This window comes from Tupaia chinensis, unplaced genomic scaffold, assembly GCF_000334495.1.
Source record: "Tupaia chinensis unplaced genomic scaffold, TupChi_1.0 Scaffold000217_1, whole genome shotgun sequence".
NCBI lineage: Eukaryota > Metazoa > Chordata > Mammalia > Scandentia > Tupaiidae > Tupaia > Tupaia belangeri.
This window is the reverse complement of record NW_006159692.1, coordinates 7,327,004-7,351,394: the sequence shown is the minus strand read 5'-3', so window position 1 is coordinate 7,351,394 and position 24,391 is coordinate 7,327,004.

Below are 24,391 nucleotides of genomic sequence, written 5' to 3'. Positions count from 1 at the left end.
ATGCACTATGCACTTCTAAACAAAGCCAGTATTTCTAGAATCTAAACAATTCAACTAGAGAACATACAATATGGACAGTGATGGATATCATACACACAAAATTCAGGATTTCATAGAAGGAAGAGATGAGACCTAGGAAGGTAATTTCTAAAATTGTGTGGTAAGTTCATGAATGTTCAGCGTATGTTAGTCTTCGTAACTCATAGATATGCACACTCATCTAACAAAGGGAATATGATCTGAAAAAACATATCATTGTACAAACATAAAATATACTTACACAAACCTATATGGTAAAATCTTACGGGACCATCAATGTACATGGGATCTTTCGTTGACTGGTATGTTGCTATATGACTCTGTGTGTGTGTGTGTATGTATGTATCAAATAGCATGCAAAAGAAATTGTTTTTCTTTTTTTTTCTTCTTTTTTTTTTTTTTTTGAAGAAGAAGTTTTTGCTATAGGGCATGTGCGCTCGCCAGAAAGACAGAGAGAGACAGAGACAGAAAGCAAAAAATCACCCCCCAGGGGCGATGGCCACGCCTCAGTCCCTTCTCCTCCATTCTCCTCTCGGGATTTTGGGCATGCACGCACATACGCCTGGTGAGTTTTAGCCACCGGGTCCAGGGACTTGAACTGTGGTCGACTACAAGGAAGTCATGCAACATAGCCATTACGTAAACTGCTGGTCCCAGAAATTACGTTTTTCAAAACCTAAACAGATACCATCATGGGCCAATAATTTCACCAAAAATAAGGTAAATTCATTCATCAGAGTTATTGTGCAGATGGTTGATACCCACAGAATTCTTCAGATTATAAACTCTTATCTCCCATAGTCCTCTACATGGAAATTACAAATTCTTCTTTCATTGGACATGTTAAAATTATCTTTGTTAATTTATGAGATCATTTGTTGCCTGATTTTTAATCAACATGCTTTTCTTTGGAACTGTATCTCACAGTAAAGAACACCATAGACAATTCAGTACATACTTACAGGAAAACCATTGGGGTGGGTTTCAAACATGATGTTAAATGTTGAAAAGTGGTGAATATGTTTATATCCTTGATTTTCGTATTATACACTGTATCTATTGCCTTTAAAAACTACTCTGTATCCTACAGAGATATGCACTGATTATATGTAAATATAAATTACAATATATATTTTAAAAAGGAAAAAAAGCTTAAAAGAAGAATTATTGTCCAGAGTATTATATTTGGGCACTATTATACATTAGAGATAAAAAGAAATACAAAGTTTCTGTCTACATGATATAAAATTATAGGAAGCCTAGGCTAAAAATGTGAAAAATATCCATCGTTTAGAGGCATATAGATGTCATCTGGCCTTTGGTCTGTTTTGGGAGGATTTTTTTTAAGAGAGATTTTTTTTCCTATAGAGTGTGTGTGCTTACCAGAAATACTGAGAGAGACAGAGGCAGAAAGCAAGATATCACATCCCCCCCCCATGAGGATGGTCACACCACAATCCCTTCTCTTCAATTCTTCTCTCAGGATCTTGGGCATACATGCACACATGCCCAGTGTGAGTTTAGGCCACCAGGTCTGAGACTTGAACCATGGTCAACTACATGAGAGTCCACCAACGTAACCATTATGCCATCTGCTGGTCCTAGGAGGATTTTTCTCTTATCAGGAGAGAGGATGCTCAGGAGGACTGGAATTCCAGCCCTGCTCCTGGTGCTGCCCTTCACAGGCCTGAGGTCTGGGGCCTGACTCCTGCCTGACTGAGAGAACTCTGGAATGCTCCACTCTCAGCAGCCATGAGGCTGGAGAAGATCACAGAGTGGGGAGGAACCTGTGCCCCTCTCTGCTTCTTAAACCCTTCTCAAAGAAGAGAAAATCTGTTCCTCCGAATAGATCATTTCCCAAGGTAAATGATAGTGCCGTTCACAGGCTGTTCACTGTTGTAAATACACAGTTAGCATGAGCGCCCCTCTTAGCCCTCTTCCTGGGAAGGTGGGCCCTTGGAGGCAGGCATCTCCCATCATCTCTGCCTGGAAACTCACTTATGGTACAGGCGTAAACATTTGTGACATCAATGGAGTGAGGATGACCCTGGGCATCTCCACACCAATCTCCTGGAGGATTTCAGTGGCCATTCATCTGGGCCTGGGCCGCACAGACCACGACCTCCCTCAGGATTTCTGCCAGGTTGTTCCTGTCCTCCTCTAGTTGAGTACCACCTGTGTCTCTCATACCAGATCGTTATTTCTTCCTCTGAATGTGAGGTGTTATGTCACTAGTGGGAATGGAAGGCCAGTAGTCCCAGCACGTTCAGCACTGGGCACACCTTGGAGAAAAGGCACGCTTCCCATCACAGGTGTGTGCATAGAAGTGATCCAGTCAAGGCTGTGCAAGTAGGCTCCAGGCTGGGCCTACAGTCAGTGTCTTCTCATTCCCAGCCCAGCCCTCCTTCCTCACCACCAGAGCATAGAGCTGCCCTAGTCATAAGCAGAATACTCTTTCAACACCAACCACACACAGCAGAGGGCACCCCGGTGTACCAGGGCACCTGCCAGTTGGGAGTAGGATAAAAAGCAACATGATACCTGTTCCCAGCTTTTCACAACCTTGAATACAGTGCTTACAGAACCCATGCAGAGAGGGCTCCCTTCCACCTCACCAGCATTCTCTGGTACTTTCCACACCACAGTCCATCCTCTCTCCATTTCACTCCCAAAATGAGTATCTCCAGAATATAGGGAGTCAGTGTGCAGAGTTGTATTGAGGAGGATGAAGAGGGGGAGTCATAAAGGGTGTGAGAACAGAAAGTCATTCTGAAAGCAAAGTGTGGAGTCCTTCCCAGTGGAGGAGTGGGGGAATATGCCATGATAGAGGCGTGGTTGGAGCCCAAGTGTGTCCTGAAGCCGAAGGGCAATGCCCTCTCTGGTAGAGATAGGAAACCATCCCAAATCTCTGACTCATAGCCTTTTTTGTGGTTGTTCTTAAGTTTTCCTCACTACATGGACCATCCAAAAACTAACCTGTACCTACCACGGTGTTGGCTCACAATCAACCACAGGTTGCACTTGGCACTTCTCAGTGCTGTGGATAGAGATGCCCTTCTGCTCTCCCAGAGTGGGGACACTGCTGCAGTGAATGGTTAGTGCACACGCCCTAAAGGGAAAAAAAACTCTAAAAAAAAAAAAAAAAAAAAAAGAGAGCCCAGAGCTGAACTCTTTCTGTTGGTATCTCTCCATTTCTTCTGTTCACAAAGGTTCCCTTCACTTCTCAGTTCACAAGGGCACCAGACACCCACACACACATGCCAGTCCAGTGCTGGGCCACCCCCTACCCAGTCTCTCTCTGCATCACCCCTGTGGAGTCTGGCTCACCAGGGTCAGACCTGGGGGAACTGAGACCCATGACTCCATACGGAATAACATCTCTCCTCTGCTGCTAGTTCCACCAGACAAGACAACCTGGACGCCTAGTGTGTGTCCTGGAAACAAGGCCAGGTGGGGAAGAAGCTGTCCTGGCCCGGTGCCCTGGCCTGGTACCCTGGCCTCGGTTTTGAAGCAAGCATCTCAGCACAGAGAACAGGGGACCCACTGAGTCCACATGTCTCTCTGATAAGCTGAGGGCTGGAGTGAGGCGAGGGTGAGGTAAAGGGCAAAGGGTCAAGATTGTGCTTTGGGGAATTTACTGCAGCCTCTTCATGTTTGGCAGAAATGAACCTAATCCCGTTCACTTTTTCTGAGGTAAATTAAGACAGTCTTATGAGAGCACTCCAACGTTTTCACCAACAGTAGCTCACCTGGCAGGTAAAAGTTTGCTCTTTGATCCTTCTATGAGGTCTTCACCCCAGCACACAACTTCGTCATGTCGTCAGCGAATGACAAAAGAATCCAGAGATTATGGAGCATTACATCTACCAAAAGTTGGGCTGTCTGGATACTTTCTCAAGTGACACCTGAGGCTCACTCCCAGACTTTCGGTATTGTCAGAATGATTACTTTTAAATCGGGTAACTCTGAGCTTTTAAAAACAGCTCTAACTGGGGAGAAGAGGGTGGGCAGGAAGGAAGCCTTGGATAATCACTTTGTAGCAGCATCAGTGCCAAGCCAGTGGGCAATAATAACTTCCCAGAAGCTCTTATCTACCCATGATTACCCTTACTGCTCAAAAATTAAGGGAAGTTTTGATTTCAGCGAGTCAGAGCAATCCCCAGAGAAGAATAATGTCCTAACCTCTGGCGTAGAAAACTAGAAGTTGGTGCCTCTCCATTTCTTCTGTTCACAAAGGTTCCCTTCACTTCTCATTTCACAAGGGCCACAGACCACTTCACAGATCGCAAAGCAGTCCCCAGCTCTGGATGGGTAGAGAAAGCATTAGCTCATGGTGAGACAAGCATGGCTGCCCCTTACTTCTGTTCATGCACATAAGAAGCTCCTTCTATTAATAGGTCCATGTTGGGACCAGGAGTTGGCCTAATGGCTCTGTCGCTGGACTCCCATGTAGCCGACCACAGTTCGAGTCCCAGACACCAGGCACATGTGCATACTTGCCCAAGATCCCGAGAGGAGAATGGAGGAGAAGGGATTGCAGCGTTGCCATCCCCCCTGGGGGGTGATTTCTCACTTTCTGTCTCTCTGTCTATCTTTCTGGCGAGTGCACACGCCCTATAGCAAAAAGCTCTCAAAAAAAAAAAAAAAATAGGTCCATGTTCTGTACATCAGAAACTAGGGGCCCTGGGCATGAGTAAGAACGATGTCTTCCTCTCAACAGGCAGACCAGTGAAAAAGCAAGCACAAAATACAAGGTGGACTAGGACATAGACAAAAAAAATTGGCATCTCTAGAGGAGGACTGGTAAGATCTGGAAAAGCTCATGGAGGATATGGGTTTAGGGTTGGGCCACTCTGCACAGAAACAATGGATTTGGGAAGACATTTGCATGGAAGTAAAATATGCATGAAATGTTTTAAGAATAACCTAATGTAGTAGAAGTGTGGGGTGCAGGAATATTGAAATGTCCACAGCTCAGAACAAAATATGTTTTGCAACCAGCATCCCTAACCATCACCTCATCCTCAGGTTTGTAGCATTTAAAAGAACACCAAAGTTACCAGCAACCATCATCTTTCTAGACTCCTCTTTCCTCACTGTTAACCCAAAAGTACATCCCTAACCATCACCTCATCCTCAGGTTTGTAGCATTTAAAAGAACACCAAAGTTACCAGCAACCATCACCTTTCTAGACTCTTTCCTCACTGTTAACTCAAAAGTACACATCAGTCTCATCTGACCACTTCAATAGCAATCTTCAGGCCCATGTCAGTGGCTCAGTGGAGATATTGCAAGAGAGAATGTTTTTTCCTGAAATCAGAGGGCTCAGAGCTAACTTGTGAATTGCAAAGGAAAGGTGTGTTGATTCAGTCAGAGTTCCCTCATTGGAAAACAGTCAGAGATCCTCAAGATGTTTCACAGGCATTTTAGAAAAGCTGCAGAATTGCAGGGGGGCTCTCACACCTGGAACATCTTCTCCTAAATATTCTCCACCTGTGAGGTAAGTGTGATGGGAAGCTTACTATAACTCATTCCCTTTTTTTAAAAAAAGCAAACACGTTGAGTTTTTATATAATTTATGATACAATGTCATTAGTGAAACAGAAATTCACATGGACATGTATTTGAGGGGAAAATTTGCCAACTAATGACATCAATTTTATGTCCAAAAACCAAAGTTTTTTGTCTAATTTTCAAAGAGCAGACTATTTCTCTAGCAATTTCCAAAATGCTATCTCCGCTGTTTCCTTTTGTAGAGTATCATCTTAACATTGTGCTATTTTTTAAATTTTCTTTGAAGATGCCATTGTCAATACTTGTTTTGCTAAATGAACTGTGTATTTAAAATAACATATCAAAAACCAAAATGTCTTGATTAGTTGAAAGAGGAACATGTACTATTGCTGTAATTATGACTGTCAGTGTTTGAGTAACTGATTTCAGTGTCTTAAATGATTAGGTTAGATTGTTTGGTTTTATAAGAAGATTAAAGATTACAACTCATCATTCCCCAAATTGGATCCTACTTATGGTATATAATAATAAAATTATTCTATTTGAATTATTCAGATTGGGTCTGTCTACAGTTAAAAGAATAGTGCTAGCTTATGCCTCTGTAGCAATACGAGGGAAGCAATCCACGGCTGGTATCAAGCTTAGCAATGTCACAAGGACCCAGGCCACGTTTTAGTCCTGACCTACTGTCATAAGTGTGAGGCTTCTATGCCATGGTTACCAGTGGCTGCTGCACTCCCATAGGCTGTATCCACATTCCAAGTTGGCAGAAAGAAGACAAAGGTAAAGGACAGAGGGGCAAAGAAACAAGCCAGCTGGCCTGATCATCAGAAAAACAAACAAAAAGCCAGAATTTGGCCATCTGTCCACTCATCGCTGTTAGGTTGTCTGTAGAGTTGATTACTGTTCAACACGCATTGACATACCAGGGTTCTCTTAGCGGGGAAACAGAAGAATGAACACTAAGTACGTTCTTATTTGTTTCTGCCACGATGTCATGATTTGTTGGCTTTTATTGCTGACAGACCTTAAATTGCATGGTATAATTTCCTTTCGTTCTAGATTTCTTCTACTTCACTAACACAGGACGGATCCTTTCACTCCCTTGAGCTACGCATGCCCAGCTGCCTGGCAGCTGAGGAAGGGTAAGCAGAAGTGAGTACGTAGTCCCAGGCCAAGAGATTTAGCTGCAGTGCTTCACTCTTCACTCGCAGCCCTCCCTCCCTGCTGTAGCAGCAGCATCAGCATGGAAGTGCCAGTATGGAGCAGTCACTCCCTTGAGCTACGCATGCCCAGCTGCCTGGCAGCTGAGGAAGGGTAAGCAGAAGTGAGTACGTAGTCCCAGGCCAAGAGATTTAGCTGCAGTGCTTCACTCTTCACTCTTCACTTGCAGCCCTCCCTCCCTGCTGCAGCAGCAGCATCAGCATGGAAGTGCCAGGATGGAGCAGAGCCTTAAAGTGACAGCTACGAGCTGAGCTCTCTGACAACCCATGGTAGACACAGCACTTGAACAAGAAGTAAAGTTTTGTTCTTCTAAGCTGCTAGATTTGAAGTTTGGTTGTTACCATAAAACCTAGCCTATCCTTGCTGGTAAAAGTTAAAATTTCTCAAGTATGAGCGTTCATTTGTTTGTTTGATAAATAAGTGAGGAGATAAATGTGGTATGCATTTAATAAGCCAGTAGCATTTTTTTAGTGTTAAAAAATAATTGGGCCAGTTCATGGCCTGATAGTCAACAGAGCCAGACCCAGAAGGCTGACCATAAGGTTTGAATTCTGGTCCCGACAGCTTGAGAAACATCCTAATGTATACGTGGCCCAAATCTCAGTAGGATGGAGGAGGTATTGCAACATGACCACACCCCATTGTGTGCTTTCTCTCTGTCTGCCTTTCTCTCAGGGACATGTGAACTTTGAGTAATAAATTAAATTTAAATTAAATAAAATGTTAAACACAGAAATGATCTACCTTTTTTTTTTTTTTTTGAGAGGTTTTTGCCATAGGGTACATGCGCTCACCAGGCAGACAGAGAGATAGAAAGCGAGAAATCCCCCCCCCCCAGGGGGGATGGCCACACCACAATCCCTTCTCCTTCATTCTCCTCTCAGGATCTTGGGCACGCACGCACACGCGCCCAGTGTGAGTTTTAAGCCACCGGGTCCGGGACTCGAAACGTGGTTAACTACATGGGAGTCCAGCAACATAGCCATTATGCTAACTGCTGGTCTCATGATCTACCTTTTTTTAATGGTTTAATTTCCTAAGATGACAGTGGTTTGGATGCAGAGATTATTGGTAGGTGTCTAAAATAAAGTACATAGACTTGGAGGAGTTAAATTTGGCTCTTTGCAGAGGATGTGAAAGAAATGACCCCCATTAAGAAAGGTTTCTACCAAGGCGAGGGCAGTTATCCAAGATGGAGAGGATGGCCTCGCCTTTAACCTAATAAGCACTAACAAAATGATATTTTTACTGTTTATTTGAAATACTTTCAGACTCACAAACATGTTGCAACAGTAACACAAAGAATTTCCCCTCAACTTCACTCAAGTCACAATCTCTTGCTTTCCCTCCTGATCCTCTAGAAACTTCTCTGCCTTCTTGGCAACTTCACCCTTTATTACTTAAAGCTGGAATGTTGGAGCTCTCCAGAATGCCCCAAGCCCCCTCTTTTCTCCATTGGCACCCTTGTATAAATGGGGCTGATCAGCCCTATTTCTTTTTTTTTTTTTCATAGAGGTTTTTGCCTTAGGCCATGTGCACTCGCCAGAGAGAGAGACAGAGACAGTGAGAGGGAAAGTAAGAAATCAACCCCCATGGGGCAGGGCTATGTCACAATCCCTTCTCTTCCATTCTCCCGGGATCTTGGGCACACATGCACATGCACCCGGCATTAATTTCGAGTCACTGGGTCTGGTACTCGAACCTCATAAGCCCATGAGGGCGTCCCGCGATATAACTGCCACATCATTCACTGACCTCCCAGCCCTATTTCTTAAAGACAGATAGCATTCTGTTTGTCTTCCACATCTTCTATTCACGATGTGTAACAACGGTTTCCTCCCCAATCCACCTGGTTGCTGTTAAGATACATCGATTCTGGAAGCACAAGGCAAACCACTCCAAACCCAGGTATAATCCCTTTGAATTCCTTTTTCTAAAGCCCTGGCTAGGTCAGGATGGAAGGGCCTTCAGGACAGCAGTGGAAGAAGTACAAAACATAGCAGAGCAAGCACAGGATTGAAGCTGTGAATGCCTTGGGGTCACCATCCACCTGACCCCTTCCTGCGTGTGAATTTATCCTATAATAAACCTCCGCACAGTGCTTTATTGGAGTTGTTTTGTTATTTTCCCCACACTACCCACGCTTGGTTTTGCTGTCTTAGAGTGTTTTCTAGTTCACTGAACTTTACTATTATCCATTAAAGAATGTAAGCCCAGAATCTTTTCCTATTTAACACCTCCCCAGTTTATCTTTTTTTTGCCACATCAAATGTCCCTTTACTCAGTCTATTCTCCACAGAGCAGACCTTGGCGGGGGAAGGGGGGGAGGGTAGAGGGTAAAGGAAACATTAAGATCAGGTGATACTACTTATGATCCCCTACTTTCTGGTCTGTAGTTGTGGAAGTTGTTCTTCTGAATGGATCTAGAAATAGTGCTTATGGGGGAATGAAGCAGAGGAAGGAGCTCAGGGAAACAAGGGAGAAAGCAGTTCCCTGGTCAGCTCCCACACAGGGCTTGGTTATGGCTGAGTTCTGAACCAGGAGAGAAAAAGGTAGTGTCTCCCTTGACCAGGCAGGCAGATGTGCTCTGTCTCAGGATGGAAGGGAAGGGAGTGAGTGAATGCAGGTTGAGCCCTTGGAAATAAGCAAATGAGAAGCAGATCACCTGTTCTCAGGGGCCTTTCTGTCCCAGAGTGGAAGGTCAGTGCCCTGAGGCAGAAGCCAGCCCTGTCTTGCCACCACTGGATCCCTTGTCAGTAAATGCTTGCTGGTGATATTGTTGAGAATCAGTCAACATGGTCCCTACAATGACTGTCATGACAGATTTAGGGATGGAGTCAGTTCTGTGACAATAATTGATCCTCTCATTCATGTAGAAAGCAAACATTCAAGTCTTGATCAAGTGGGCCAGCCATTAAACTCAGACTTGTTGCAAATGTCCTGGGAAATTGACCTTTGCTCCCTCCTTACTACCACCTGGATCCCTGCTTAGGAGGATTTGACTAATTAGCATCTGGCAGGTGTCCGGAAAAGAGCTACAGGGCCATGGTGATATAATGGCAGAGCACATAACCTCCACCACCACCCCTCCTCCATTCCACTTCTGAGAAATCCTTTAGTTAATTAGGTTGCCAGAAGGATTACTTTTTTATTTTTTGTAATCCCTTTTGTAGGTCCTGGTTCCAATCAGTGTTGGGGAAAGTTCTGAGCTCTCTTTCCCACTCCAGCCACCTTAACAACTATGCTCCAATTAAAGTTATTTTAGAGGACTCTGCCTTCCCCAGGCCCACATAGGCTGCACAAATGCAGTCTCCTCTCTATCCCAAGCCTGTCCTACACTTTGGGTAAACATTCCCACCTCAGTTTCTTTCTTGTACCCAGAGTAGTGATTTTAGTATTGGCTACTGTGTTCTCAACTAATTTTCAGAGGTTATAAAGGCCTTTTTTATACTTCATTGGTTCCTGGTCTATAGAGTTGGAAGACAAATACTTCAAATGATTTATTTGGTCCAGACTTTTGTAGTCTTAGAACTAATCTACTCTAGAAATTATAGAATAAAGGACCACCTGATGGTGTGATGGTTACATAACTGAATTCCCACGTTGTCGACTGAGGTTTGAGTCCTGGACAGCTTAAAATTCACACTAGGAGCCTGTATGTGAGCATGCATGCCCAAAATCCCAAGAGGAGAAAGGACTGTGGTGTGGCCATCTCCCTGAGGGTTGATTTCTCGCTTCCCATCTCTCAGTCTCTCTCCCTCTCTCCAGCAAGTGCACACACCCTATAGCAAAAATCTGTCTCTCAAAAAAAATTATAGAATAAAAACCTTGTGCTCAAGGAACTGTATGAAACAATAAAAGAGTAGAACCTAAAGTAAACTATGCACTTGAGTTAATGATAACATCCCAGTATTGATTCATCAATTGTAATAAATGTACAATGTACAAAATGATACTTAAACAATTGGTCTAGTTGCTATGGAGAACAATATGGAGATTCCTCAAAGATCTACAAATAGAACTATAATATGATCCAGTAATCCCACTCCTTAGTATCTACCCAAAGGACAAAAGAATCCTTAGTCAGAAAAGTGCTTGCACATAGATGTTTATTGTGGCATTATTCACAATTCCTAAGATATATAGAACCAACCCAAATGCCCACAAACAGATGAATGGATTGAAAAACTGTGGCACATATACTCTATGGAATACTACTCAGCCATAAAAAACTACTCTAGGAAATACTACTCAGCCATAAAAAAACAACAAGACCTTGGCTTTTGACAGAAAATGGATGAATATGGAAGGTTTACTGCTGAGTGAAGCAAGCCTGTTATGAAGGAGAAACATTGTATGTCTCCACTTAATATATACTGAATATTTGCACTCTACAGTCAAAACTAAATGACTAGAGGATATAGAAACATAGAAAATGGTTATAAATACCAGATACAGTGTGGGAAGAGGGTGGATGAAGGAGTAAAATCTGAGGAAGGACATTAGGAGAAAAATAGAGAGGCAAGGCATTTATGGGACAAAGAAATGGGTTAATATCTGTTGAAGATAACATGTATAGTATTCTCTCAACTAGACTGGTGAGAATTGTATATATGTTGGAATATTCACTTTCCAAGCTAAGTAACATATGTGATTGAATATATAAAAGAAATTGAAATAAAAAATACATTTAAAAAAATAAAATAAATAAATCACCAATTTGGGGTCCCATCTTTTTGTAAACTTAGTATTGCACTATGAACATCTTCCAACATCTTCAAATAGCTCCAAAAGCATGCTTTTTAAATTCCTTTGTAACATTTTAGGATATGGTTATAGGTAAAGTCTAGACATTAAATCCCCACCTGAATGGCCTTCATCCCATCTGGTTGAGATTGTCAGAGGTGTGAGTCTGCAGTGCGCACCTAGTCCTGCAACAGAGACACTGACAGCAAGAAAACTCTTTGACCTTGGTCCCCAGCCTGCAAGTCATAAATGCATCTTAATGCTATTTAACAGAGTGGACGAGGAACTTTCTGTCTCCAGAATATACACAATCTCAGGTGGATTTTGAGTACAGATCCTTTCTTTGAACCCATGACCCAGCACAGGGTTCCTGGGAGTGCCCAGGGATCAAGGTGATTCTACACATGCTGAGACACTCTGACCTTCCCCCCTGCTCAAGAGAGCACATCAGAGGTCAAGTGAGTAAGAGTGATATTGTGGTGATAAAATCCACTTATTAACTACAGCAAATCCTTGAAATCAACCTTGCTCCCAACTGTGACCACACACCACCTACAAACATGGCCCACAGATTCCCAGTGGACCCTGTCAGCCCATGGCTCAGTCCAGCGATGGATCTTCTGAACAACTGTTCCCTCTTAGTGTACAGATCTAGGTTAAAGTTGGGTTGCAATGAAACTGAACGGCATTGTAGATAGAGTGCACATCAACCAGAGCCCGTGACAATTGACTGCAGACCGTATAACTAATAGGGCTTCCAGATCAGATCTGGAAGAAGCAGGTTCTTACTGTACAAGCCAGTTCTCCCTGAGGCTAAGCACAAACAGGTGCCAGTTCACTGGGACCTTTGCCAAAGGTATTTTCTTCCACAAAGCTGGAGGCAAAAGAGGACTTAAGACTTTAAATTTGAGAAAAATGTGTTTTCTAAAATCCAGATCTTTTGCCAATATATCAAGACCTTTATCTTAGAAAGCATATCTAATCAGACAACACCAAGGAGTAAAATTAGTGCCTCAGAGGAGCCGGCACTGTCAAGAAATCTACTGAGTTCCTAAATTCCTGGATCAAGGAGAGTCTTTCAGTTCAACCCATCTGGAAAAGATTAACATATCGATCCATTGAATTCCCGAGAATCACGGAGCCCACAAGCTTTCAAGTGCACTTACAGAAAGGTGACCACCCTAGTGAATGAGCCCCCAGTCTGATCCAGAAGGATCTCAGATCTGCTAGGCATTGAGACCTGTGAAAGTAACAATCAACTCTCCCTTGGGCCTAACTGGGGTGCTGAGAGGACCTGACATTCTTACTCCATCTACAAAGTATATCCCTAGAAAGCACATAGTAAAAGTGATGGCAACAGAGGATGAGGCAGAAACGAGGCCAGCATTCTGTCTACAGATGCTGCACAGGCAGTTTCCCAAGGACTATCTAGGCTTTTATCCACTTGGCCTTCCATCAGGCTGGGCAAGAGAGTAACATTCCTACACGTCCCCCCTCTGAGGCTAGGGGCTACACACATAGAGATTCTGGAATATGGAATGTTCCCTTTTTCAGGAAGGGAAAGCTAGGAACATGATTCTAGAGAGCATTGTGACCTCACCGGCCACACAGGGAAAACCATAAGTGTCCTGAGAACACTCTTAAAGAAGGTGCTTCTGAGAGATGAGATTAGTAGAGGAAGAGGAGGACGTTATAGCTGAGAAGTCACTGCTGTCATCTATTTGACCACTGTATAAACATCTGTAAAAGGTATCCTGTAAATGGGATATAATTTAGAAAGGCCCAGCCTCAGTGGCATAGGCAGTAACTCTCTGACCTGTAGTGCTGGAGCCACATGGTTGGTTCTGGAGAGCTGCTGCAATTTCAGATCATTGAAGTCCCTGATAGAGCAATTTGGGGGCAAAGACCTGGAGGAAGTGAAGGCGCCATCCTGTGGACACCAGAGAGAAAGTGTGCGGGCGAAGGGAACAGGAATGTGAAGGTGTCCAGGAAGGTGAGCTGGTGCTGGTGTGGCAAGGAAGCTGGCGAGGTGGAGGGAGCAAGGAAGAGGGGGTAGGAGATGAAGGCAGAGGGCAGCTTTGGCTTTGACTGAGCCAGCCGGGGGGTCACTGGAGGGCCACAAGCTGAGGATATAAACAAAGGGTAACCCTGACCCAGTGTTGTGCATTCTCCAGTGCACTTGTGTCAATAGCTGCTTGTCCTCTCAGGCTCCTCATTAAGAACTATTGAAAGGTACTCAGGGCTTCATTAGGACCTCAGCTGAGGTGGACACATATAATTGAGGGCTTATAATCACTTACTGCCATGAAATAAATTAGTCACTCAAAGCAAGGCCAAGTCCAAATCACATGGTTTAGAGTAAGGAAATACACTCGAAGAACTTGAACAAAGATACAGAAATAGTAGGTGGGAAACTTAAAACAGTCCTGAGGTTAATCAAGCACAAATTGTGAGAAAACAAGTGGGAGCGCAGAACCTCAGGGTCTGGGCTGTTGTAAAGCTGATGCTTTTGCCAGGGTAAAGTAGGACATGCTGAGTTAGAGACAGGAGTCTTCCAAATCAGTCATTGCTGTGAAAGCTTCCTCAAATGGGTTGCATACACCTGCCATAGGCTCACAGTCGCCAGAGCAAGACAGACAAAAATGAGCTGCTGGAGCCACACTTCACAAGAAACTTCTGAAAGAAACAGAGCTGAGTCACCCCCAGTCTGGAGGGAAAGAAACCGTCCCGTTCATCATCATCCATCATTCAAGGTGGGACTCCTCTGGCCATCTCAGCTACTGAATTCAGCAGAGTAAAACTAAATGGACCCCCTAAATGTAAATCCTCTGTGATCTAAATGGAACGTAGCTGTCTCTGGAGGGAGCTTGGGAAACTATAGGGACTCGGGATCTAGAGAAATCTGTGTAACCATTTCAATGTTTGGTCTTCATCATCAGGAGAGCGGAGGTTCCATTTCTTTAAATATTCTCAGTGTTAGTCCTGTGGCTTAATGGTTAAGGGGGCTGGATCCTACATAGCTAATGGTGTGGCTTGAATTCAGGACCTGGCAGCTTGAAAAACACACCAGGCACATATGTGTGCGTGTCCAAAGTCCCGACAGGATGCATAAATGGAAGAGAAGGGATTACGGCATGACCACCCCCACTGGAGGGTACTTTTTCCAACACTTTCTTTCTTTGTCTAGCCTGTGTCTCTGGCAAGCACATGTGCCCTCCAGTAAAATTTATACTAGATAGATAGATATAGATGATAGATAAATATAGATATATAGAGAGAGATGATAGAGAGAGATTCCTCTTGAGTCTTTCTCTAGTCATTGGTGGAGAACTTAAGTCTAAAAATAATGAGAGTTCTTAGAATTATAAGTTAAATCATAGATGAAACCTCTTAACAAGGTACTTATTCTGCCAAATCCTCCTAGCACAAACCCTCAGTTCAATTTTACATTCCTCAGTTTCTGAGAACTGTTAGGGAAAGTCTCTGCTTCCATTCATAGAGTTGCCAACACTATTCGAGTAGCGTGGGACCATTTTGGTGACTGTGTTAATACCAAACCATTAGTAATCATACAGAAGCATCTTCTGCCTGGAGAGGAAGAAAGGCTATCACTGCAAAGTGGCTTGTCCTCAGCCCACAGACCAGTTTCCCACCAGTCAATCAACTCCACACAGTTCAGAATTCATGGAGAAACATTGTACTTGACATCTTTCCTGAGAAACTCAAGATTGGAACTTAGAGGTTAAGTCAGTTTTATTAGGAAGTCACTAAAGCAAAGCAATAGAGTTATGACTCGCTTTTCCCCCCCTTGGGACATGTTGGGCCTTATTTTTCTTTTTCAAGAAATGGCAACTGTCCTTTACAGTTGCCTAACACTTCACTATTCATAGGGAACTTCTGCATTAATTATTCCCTTTGAGACAGAGTCCAGTGTGTGAGGTTGTTAAGTGAGGACCACATCAGGAGAGTTAAGTGACTTGTCAAAGGCCATAAGATTCAGAAGTGACAGGGTCTGAACTCCTGACCTCAAGTGGACTGAGTCAGGGGAGCAATCACTGGACCACCCTGCTATGTGTTAGCTCGCATTGTCAGTACTATCCCCCAGTGTCGGAATGTACACGATCGGTCTGAGCCTACGTATCCTTCCAAACAAGAATTCTTCCATGGCAGACTTCCTCCCACCTCTCAAAGATGAGCCAGTCCCCTCTTCTCTGTGCTACACCTGTACATTAAGTGTCCTTCTATGATTCTTATTACCATAACCTATTTACCTGCTTGTGAACTCCCTGGGACAGTGACTAATTCTGAGACAGGCAGAACGAGTAGCACGTGGCCTTCAGAGCCAGGCTGCTTAGGATGGCATCCTATCCCATAGCACTTATGAGAAAATTACTTAAACTCTCTGTGCCTTCATTCTTTATATAGTGGGGGCAATAACAATATTTCTAAGCTCATGGGTAATTGTGAGGATGAAAGCAGTTCATACGTGTAAAGCACTAGAACAATAAATATTACAAAATAGCATAAATGTGAATGAATAGTGAAATGAATCAATTAAATGTAGTACATATGTAAAATATCAAAATACCCTCCAACTGTTGTAAGAAAGAAAATACACCCACGTACTTAGCCATTGTGGCCAGTATCACCATCCTCCTCCTGTTCACCCCCGCTCCTCCCGTAGCCCACCACACAGCAGGTGCTCCATAAAGGTTTGTCAAACAAAAGAACAATAAATGTATTTCTAGAACAATTAGTGATGGGCAAAAATTAGAAATGTCACCTACCCTAGTTTAGGGCTGTCAAAGCTGCCTGAATCATATTTAGAAAGATTAAGATCACTGCTTTCCAAACAAAAGAATACACAGGAAATTTAAGGAATTGAACTCAATTCCTTAATTGTTGGTTTGTTAAATTACATCTTATAAAAATCTCATTTTCCTTTATAAGTTTCTTGAATTTGCTACATTTCTCTCAATAGATCAGATACATAAACACACACACACACACACTCCAGTCTTGTATGAAAATTTTGGTTGGTAGTTTTCTATGTTGAGTTCCTACTTTACTGAAATTAAAAATGTAAGCCTCCAACCAAAAATTCAAGCTCCTATTTGTTAATAAACAATATGCGAACTAACAGACTTCATTTCAGTTCAGGAAGGTTTGCCTGGCTGGAATTCCTTGAAGTCTATAAGAAACCCGAGGACATGAATATAGGAGAGACAAACCTGCAATGGAACCCAATATACCCTTCTTTTCTCTTTTACAATGTTTGGTTTAGAGCAAACTAAGAGAGCAATCCTCACAGAAAACTACCAACCAAAATTTTCATACAAGACTCTGGAGTGTGTGTATGTTTCTTTATGTATCTGACCTATTGAGAGGAATGTAGTAAATTCAAGGAACTTGTAAAGGAAAATGAGACTTTTTTGATAAGATGTAATTAAACAAACCAACAAAAATAATTCAGTTATTTCCTGCCCAAAAGAGCCCCTATCAAAAAATAAGAGCTATTTAAAAATTGCAAAAGGCCAGAATCTCAGATAAAGTACCTAACATTTGTATACCAAATTCCATTTACAAAGCTCTTTCATGTTTTATATTTTAAAATATTAAAGATAAATTTTTAAAAAGTACTGTAGAAACCCTCACACATGAGTGTAAGCAAAATATAGGAATATGCTCATTTGGAAAAACACTTGTGTCATTATTCACAATTGCTAAGATAAAACCAACCCAAATGCCCACAAATTGATAAATGCATAGAAAAAGTGTGGCACATATACACTATGTAATACTACTCAGCCATTAAAAAAAAAAAATAGACTCTAGCATTTAATAGAAAGCTGACATATGGAAGATTTACTGCTAAGCAAAGCAAGCCAGACTATGAAAGAGAGGAATCTTATGCCCTCAATCAACATATACCAAATATCTGCACTCTACGGCTGAAACTGAAAGATCAGAAGTATAAATGCATGAGAGCGACTGTGTATGCTATAGACAGTGTGGGAGGAGGCCAAGAAAAGGAGGAGTGTGAGAAGGAGAGAATCAAGCAGAAAAAGAAAAGGGACATGAAAATGGAAAATTATCTCTTGATAATGTATATGGCAATATTTTTGACTGGGCTATAATACAGTGTACTCATGATGGCTAAATTCATTTGGTATGCACTAATGATATACAATGATTTAATGTAAAAAAAAGATGAAATTTAAATGAAAAAGAAATGTATCAGCATGTTTATTGCAGTCTCTCTATTATAGCGAAAAACTTGAAGTAGCAAAAAGGCAGGCCAGCTGCAACAGTGTGGCAGAAACTCAATGATCTACAATGTCAGACCACATAGGAAGTCCCAGGTTCATGTCTCAAGGTCTTCCTGTGCACACCGGTGCACACGTACTTGCCCATGATCCTGATTGGTTGAGGCTAGGGGTGATCACACATGAAGACCTTGTTGGAAGTGCTACCCCCTCTGTCTCTGGTTCTCTGTGTCTGTCTTTCTAAATAAATAAATAAACCTGCTGAATTAAAAAATGTGGATGAATAGTTAAATTGGTAAATTAAATATGATATATTGATATAAGGGGGAAATATACAGAAATTATATATGCAAACATATATATATGCATATGTACAACTCTGCAATGTTGGAAATCATATGGATAATCAAGTTTCAGTTTCCAGGTGACTTATAAATGCCAGGCTTACATGCATGGACATAGTCCTAGCTAGCCAAAAGGCTTGAAGGGTACTATTATGTGAGACTTTGCCAAAGGTGCTTATCTCTCCCTCTCTGTCTTTGTCTCCATCACTCTCTCATAAAGTAATAAACTTTTTTTTAAGAAAAAGAAACTTCCATTATAACATAGTGACTTTTATGATGTAATAATACTTTTGTAAAAATTTTTTAAAGTCATGAACTTCCAGTGATATGACTGACCATAACAGCAGAGTAATTTTTTTAATCTTCTAAACACCTTTAAAGTAAACAGAACAAACATGGAAGTTTTAAAAAACTCCACAGACAACAGCTTCAACAGTGGTGAGTAATATAAAATCCTGTATGAGCATGAAAAAAGTGAGTGAACAAGAATGTGGGAGATCAGCAGCTATAGGATTCAAGTTAGGAAAATTAGGGAAAAGTCTAAGTACTCTACAATTCTTAAAAAAAAAAAAAAAAGTATTGTCACATGATGGTTGAGGCCCCATAGAGGCCTGGGTTTTTTATTTCATCCAACTGATGAAATAAAATATATATTTGAGAGCTTCCACAAAAGTCTGGCTCAAGCAGAAGGAAAAAAAAAGTGTGAACTTAAAGATATGTCTTTTGAAATTATTAATATTCAGCTGGTGAGGCTGGGAAGAACAGAGAATAAAAAGGAGTGAAGATAGCCTACAGAACTCTGGCGCGTGTGCGTGCGTGCCCAAGATCCCGAGAGGAGAACGGAGGAGAAGGGATTGCGGCGTGACCATCCCCCCTGGGGGGTGATTTCTCGCTTTCTGTCTCTATGTCTCTCTCTGTCTGTCTGGCAAGCGCACGCGCCCTACAGTGAAAATCTCTCAAAAAAAAAAAAAAGATAGCCTACAGAACTAATGAGACACTATTAAATGAACAAATATTTGTATCATAAGAATTTCACAAGGAAAAGAGATAGAGAAAGGAACAGAAAGCTTGTCTAATGAGATAATTGCTGAGAACATCCCAAGTCCTGGGAGAGATATAGACATTTAGATCCATAAATCTCAAAAGTTTCCAAACAGATTCAATACAAAGAGGTCCTCTCTGAGGCACTTTACAATCAAACTGTCAAAAGTCAAAGACAAAAAATTTTCAAAGCAATGAGAGAAAAGCATCAAGTCATATATAAAGGAATCCTCATTAGATTATCGGTGCGATTCTTTGCCAAAAAATTCATAATTCTCTGCAGGAGAGAATGAAATGATATATTTGAAGTGCTGAAAGGGGGAAAAAAATGCAAGCCAGAACTATTATATCCAGCAAAGCTGTCTTTCAGAAATGAAAGAAAACTAAAATATATCACAAACAAGGAAAAACTGAGGGAATTCACTACCACTGGATCTCTCTTATAAGAACTGTTCGATGGGGCCAACAAATGGCATAATGGCTATGTCACTGGACTCCCACGTAGTCGACCGCGGTTCACGTCCTGGACCCGGTGGCTTAAAACCCATGCCGGGCGCGTGTGCGAGCATGCCCAAGATCCTGAGAGGAGAATGGAGGAGAAGGGATTGCGGTATCTCCACTATCTTCCCTGAGGAAGACCTCACCCCCTACGCAGGAACAGAGAACTGAGGCAACCATCACACAGGACATCAAACAAGGCTGAAACAATTGGTCACATGCAAAAAATAAAAATTTTGCCCCATTCCTTGCACTACAGTTAACTCAAAATTAATCACACACCTACATTTAAAGCCTAAACTATAGGGCCAGCTGGTAGCATGGTGGTTAAGGTACTAGATCCCACATGGCCAACTGTGTGGTTCAACCTGGTGGCTTGAGAAATGTGCCAGGCACATGTGTGTGCATGCCCAAATCCTGAGAGGAAAATGGAGTAGAAGGAATTGTGGTGTGGCCATCTCCCTGGAGGGTATATTTCTCACTGCCCCCATTCCCACACCCCACCCCTCATCCCCATGTGGCTCTGCAGTAGGCACATGCACCCCACAGAAAACAAACAAAGCCTGAAACTATAAGACTTCTAGAAGAGCACACAGGAGAAATGGGTTGGACAGGGTTCTTACCATGATCCATAAAGGGAGAAATTGATAAATTTGATCTCATCAAAATTAAGAATTCCTGCTCTTCAAAAGGTACTGTTAGAAGAATAAAACATAAAATACAGAGTAGGAGGAAATGCTTGCAAATCATTTTAAAAATGGACTTGTTTCCACAACTCTCAAAACTCAATAATGTAAAAACAACTCAATAAAAAATAAAAGAGCAAAATCTTTGAACAAACATTTCACCAAAGGGTAGATGAGAAAATGAGACAGAGCAATTCAAAAACAAAAGATCACTGATTGCCTCTTGGTATTAGCTGAGAGTAAAAGATGTCTTTTGAGTTCACAAGTCAAACAGAGAAGCTTGAGTATATTGAAGACTACAAAGATGATCCTTATATGATAAAGTCAGCATCCAAAATTAAGTCAAAGCTTAGGAAGTGGGAAAGAGAAGTGGCTTCTATAAAATTTCCACATTACTGTGGCCAGCAGGTGGCATGGCAGTTGAAGTGCTGGACTCCTACATGACTGACCGTGGTTCAAGTCCCAGACTTAGCTGGCAGCTTGCTTTCTCATTTTCTCTGTCTGTGTGTGTGTGCGTGTGTGTGTGTATGGTGAGCACATGTGCCCTATGGCAAATTTTAAAATAATTTAATAATAAAATTAAATACATAATTCATTTTTAAAATTTTGGGGGGACCAGCAGTTGGCGTAATGGTTGTCACTGGACTCCCATGTAGTCAACCACAGTTTGAGTCCTGGACCTGGTGGCTTAAACTCATACCCGGCACATGTGCGTGCATGCCCAAGATCCCGAGAGGAGAATGGAGGAGAAGGGATTGCAGTGTGGCCATTACCCCTGGAGGGCGATTTCTCACCTTCTGTCTCTCTGACCCTCTCTGTCTCTCCAGTGAGCACACGTGCCCTATAGCAAAAAAAAAAAAAAAAAAACAACTCTGAAAAAAAAAATTAAACTGTTGGCTACCATATTTCTTACTAGGTCAATTTCTCAACCCAACAAGTTCTTTCATTATAGAATACATATAAATGCTTTTGTGTGTGTGTGTGTGTCCTCTGATTCAGTCTTGTTCCCCTTATTGGCTGTGTACCCTCTGACAAGCTTTTTAACCTCTCTGGGTCACAACTGCTTCATCTGTAACATGAAAGAAATAAGTGTTCCTCACACTGACTAACAAAGCAAAAATACACCTCTGTACTGTATAAATGAGACACAAGTAAGAAAGAGAGTCAGAGGACCAGTGGGTGGTGTAATGCTTTGTCTCTAGACTCCCATGTAGTCGACCATGGTTCGAGTCCTGGACCCAGTGGCTTAAACTCACACTGGGCATGAGTGTGCAAATGCCCAAAATCTCGAGAGAATAGAGGAGAAGGGATTGCGGCATGGCCACCATCCTTGGGGGTAATTTCTCACTTTCTGTCTCTCTATCTCTCTCACACACCTTATAGCAGAAATCACTCAAAAAGAAAAAAGAAAGATATTCAGTAAAGGGTCCTCTAATATATTCCATCTCCCAGGGACAAACCCTTAAAATTTGTCTGAATAAAAAATTTGCTATAAGGGTTAAATGAGTTCATAAAAATTAACACTTTGAAGAGTGTCTTGCACATACTAAATCCTATATAACTGCTACCTATTCCCTTACCCTTGTTTATTGCTATCATTACTCTGGAATGTCAGCAGATACCACAGTAACAATGATCTAGATACAGTCAAAATTTATGAATCCCAAACACTAGAAGATTTTCTGATGTTTGAGGTAATATTTCTCCTTTGAAATAAAGAACACTGCCTATACAGCAAATATTACACAGCAGTCCCCCTTTATTCATGGTTCAGTGTCTCCCAGTTTCAATGACCCACAGTCAACCTTCGTCTGAAAATACTACATGGGAAATTCCAGGAAAAAGTGCGTAAGTTTTAAGTTGCATGCCATGTTGAGTAGCATGATGAAATCTTGCAGCATCCGGCTCTGCCCCACCTGGGACATGAACCATCCCGTGGCCCAGCATATTTACGCTGTGTGCACTACCCACCTGCTAGTCTCTTAGTGGCTGTCTCGGTTTTCAGACTGACCATCTTGGTATCACAGTGCTTGTGTTCACATACGCCCTTCATTTACTTAGTAATGGCCTCAATCATTAAATTGTGATACTGGTGTATTGCTATAATTGTTCTATTTTTTCATTTCAAGAATGATTTCTCACTTTTCCTCTCTCACTCTCATTCTTTGTCTCTCTCTGGTGAGGGCATGCACTCTATGATAATTTTTTAAATAATAATTTTTAAAATAAAAAACCTGATAACAACCTAAATGTCCACAATAGAGATGAATAAGTTATGATGTAATCATGCAGTGGAATATTATGCAACTTTTTAAAAGAACAAAGCAGTCTGTATGTACCAATGTGAAAGGCTCTCCAAAAGATACATTCAGGATTTTAAAAAGGAAGGTCCACACAAGTATTTTGCTCTGTTGCTACTTGCATATGAAAATTCAAATAAATAAAATGTATGTGTAGAGATCACCTCTGCAAACTGGCATCAGTGGCTGCCTATCCAGAGAAGAAAATGGTCAATTGGGAGGTACACAAAACCATAAAACCCATATACACACACGCACGCACATAAACAGAAAAAAATATTGGGGACCACAGATGATGGAATGATTACGTCACTGGACTCCCATGTAGTTGACCGGGGTTCTAATCCTGGACCTGGCAACTTAACACTCACACCGTGTGCATGCATGCCCAAAATCCCAAGAAGAGAATGGAGGAGAAGGGACTGAGGTGTGGCTATCCTCCCTGGGGATGATTTCTCACTTTCTATGTCTCTGTCCCCCTCTGTCTCTCCAGCAAGCACATGCACCCTAAAGCAAAAATATCTCTCTAAAAATATGTGTGCTTGTGTGTATATACACACACACACACACACACACACACACACACTAGTGTTTGCTGTGGTTCTCTCTGAACTGGAATATGATGCATGGCTTTTCTTCCCTGTAGTATTTTGGGTTTATAAATACTCCTCAGTGAAATGAGGTACTTTAATAAGAAAGAAACAACAGGATTTTTTTTTCTTCTAAAATTCTCAGTTATCTCTACCAAACAAAAATATCTGGTCAATTCACTCACTCAAAGCTTCCTTTGACTATGGTGCTCACTGGGTGACTCAGTGCAAGTGGAGCTGGAACCCCAGCTCTCTGCCCCTGGATGCTGGTCAGCAGCCCTGCATCCTGGGGTGCGCACTACCCAGCAGCCCTCTGCTCCTTGCACTGCACAGGCCCTGCAGAGGGTGCAGAGGCAGGGCAGAATATTTGGGGGCAGAGTTCCACGTATTGTTTCCCTGAGGTAAAGGCCTCCCCAAATGGCACTGCTCTCAGAGTTAAAGACTTCAAGCTATTTCAGTTGCATTCTTGGCCCAAAGAGACAGGTTTCCTGTTAATACTGTTTTGACTTAGATTGTTTGGGTCTCTCCAGCAGGAGACCAGATTTAGATCAAACGCACAGGATCCTCCTGTAAGAAGGGCCTGGAACACCCAGGGAAGTCAAAGTCCCTGTTGTTAGAGGGTGGGAAACCAGACTGGGGAGCATTCTCTGCTGCCTGGGGAGGCCCCAGTGAAGAAGAACCCGCCTGCCCGGAGCCATACAAAGCCAGGTGGCTGGCGGTCAGCATGGAGGTCAAAGCATCCTGGGCCCCCTGCAGAAGATGGGTCTCCCTCTGCAGCCTGGGGACGGGTAGGAACCAACATGGTCAGACTAATACCAGCCCTGGTGCAGGGTTGTTGAGGGCCTTCCACCAGTTGGCCACTAGCTGTAGCTTCCACCCAAGAAGTGTAGGGGTGTGGGACCAAGAGAACTGGGAAGAAGGTCTGCCCTGGCCCCTCTAGTCTTGATCAGCCGACTGATGTCCTATTTAGGCAAGAAGAAATACTTCAGATGAGCCTAGGCACCAAAGGGCCCTTCATTCTCAAAGAACAGAAAAATCTTCCAGCAGGGAGCATAGAACAGGCATGCCTGCCAGCCCCAGGGTGAAGAGAGGGATTCTTATTGATGCCTGTACTGCTGAGATGGCTCTGGGGTCCTGGCACC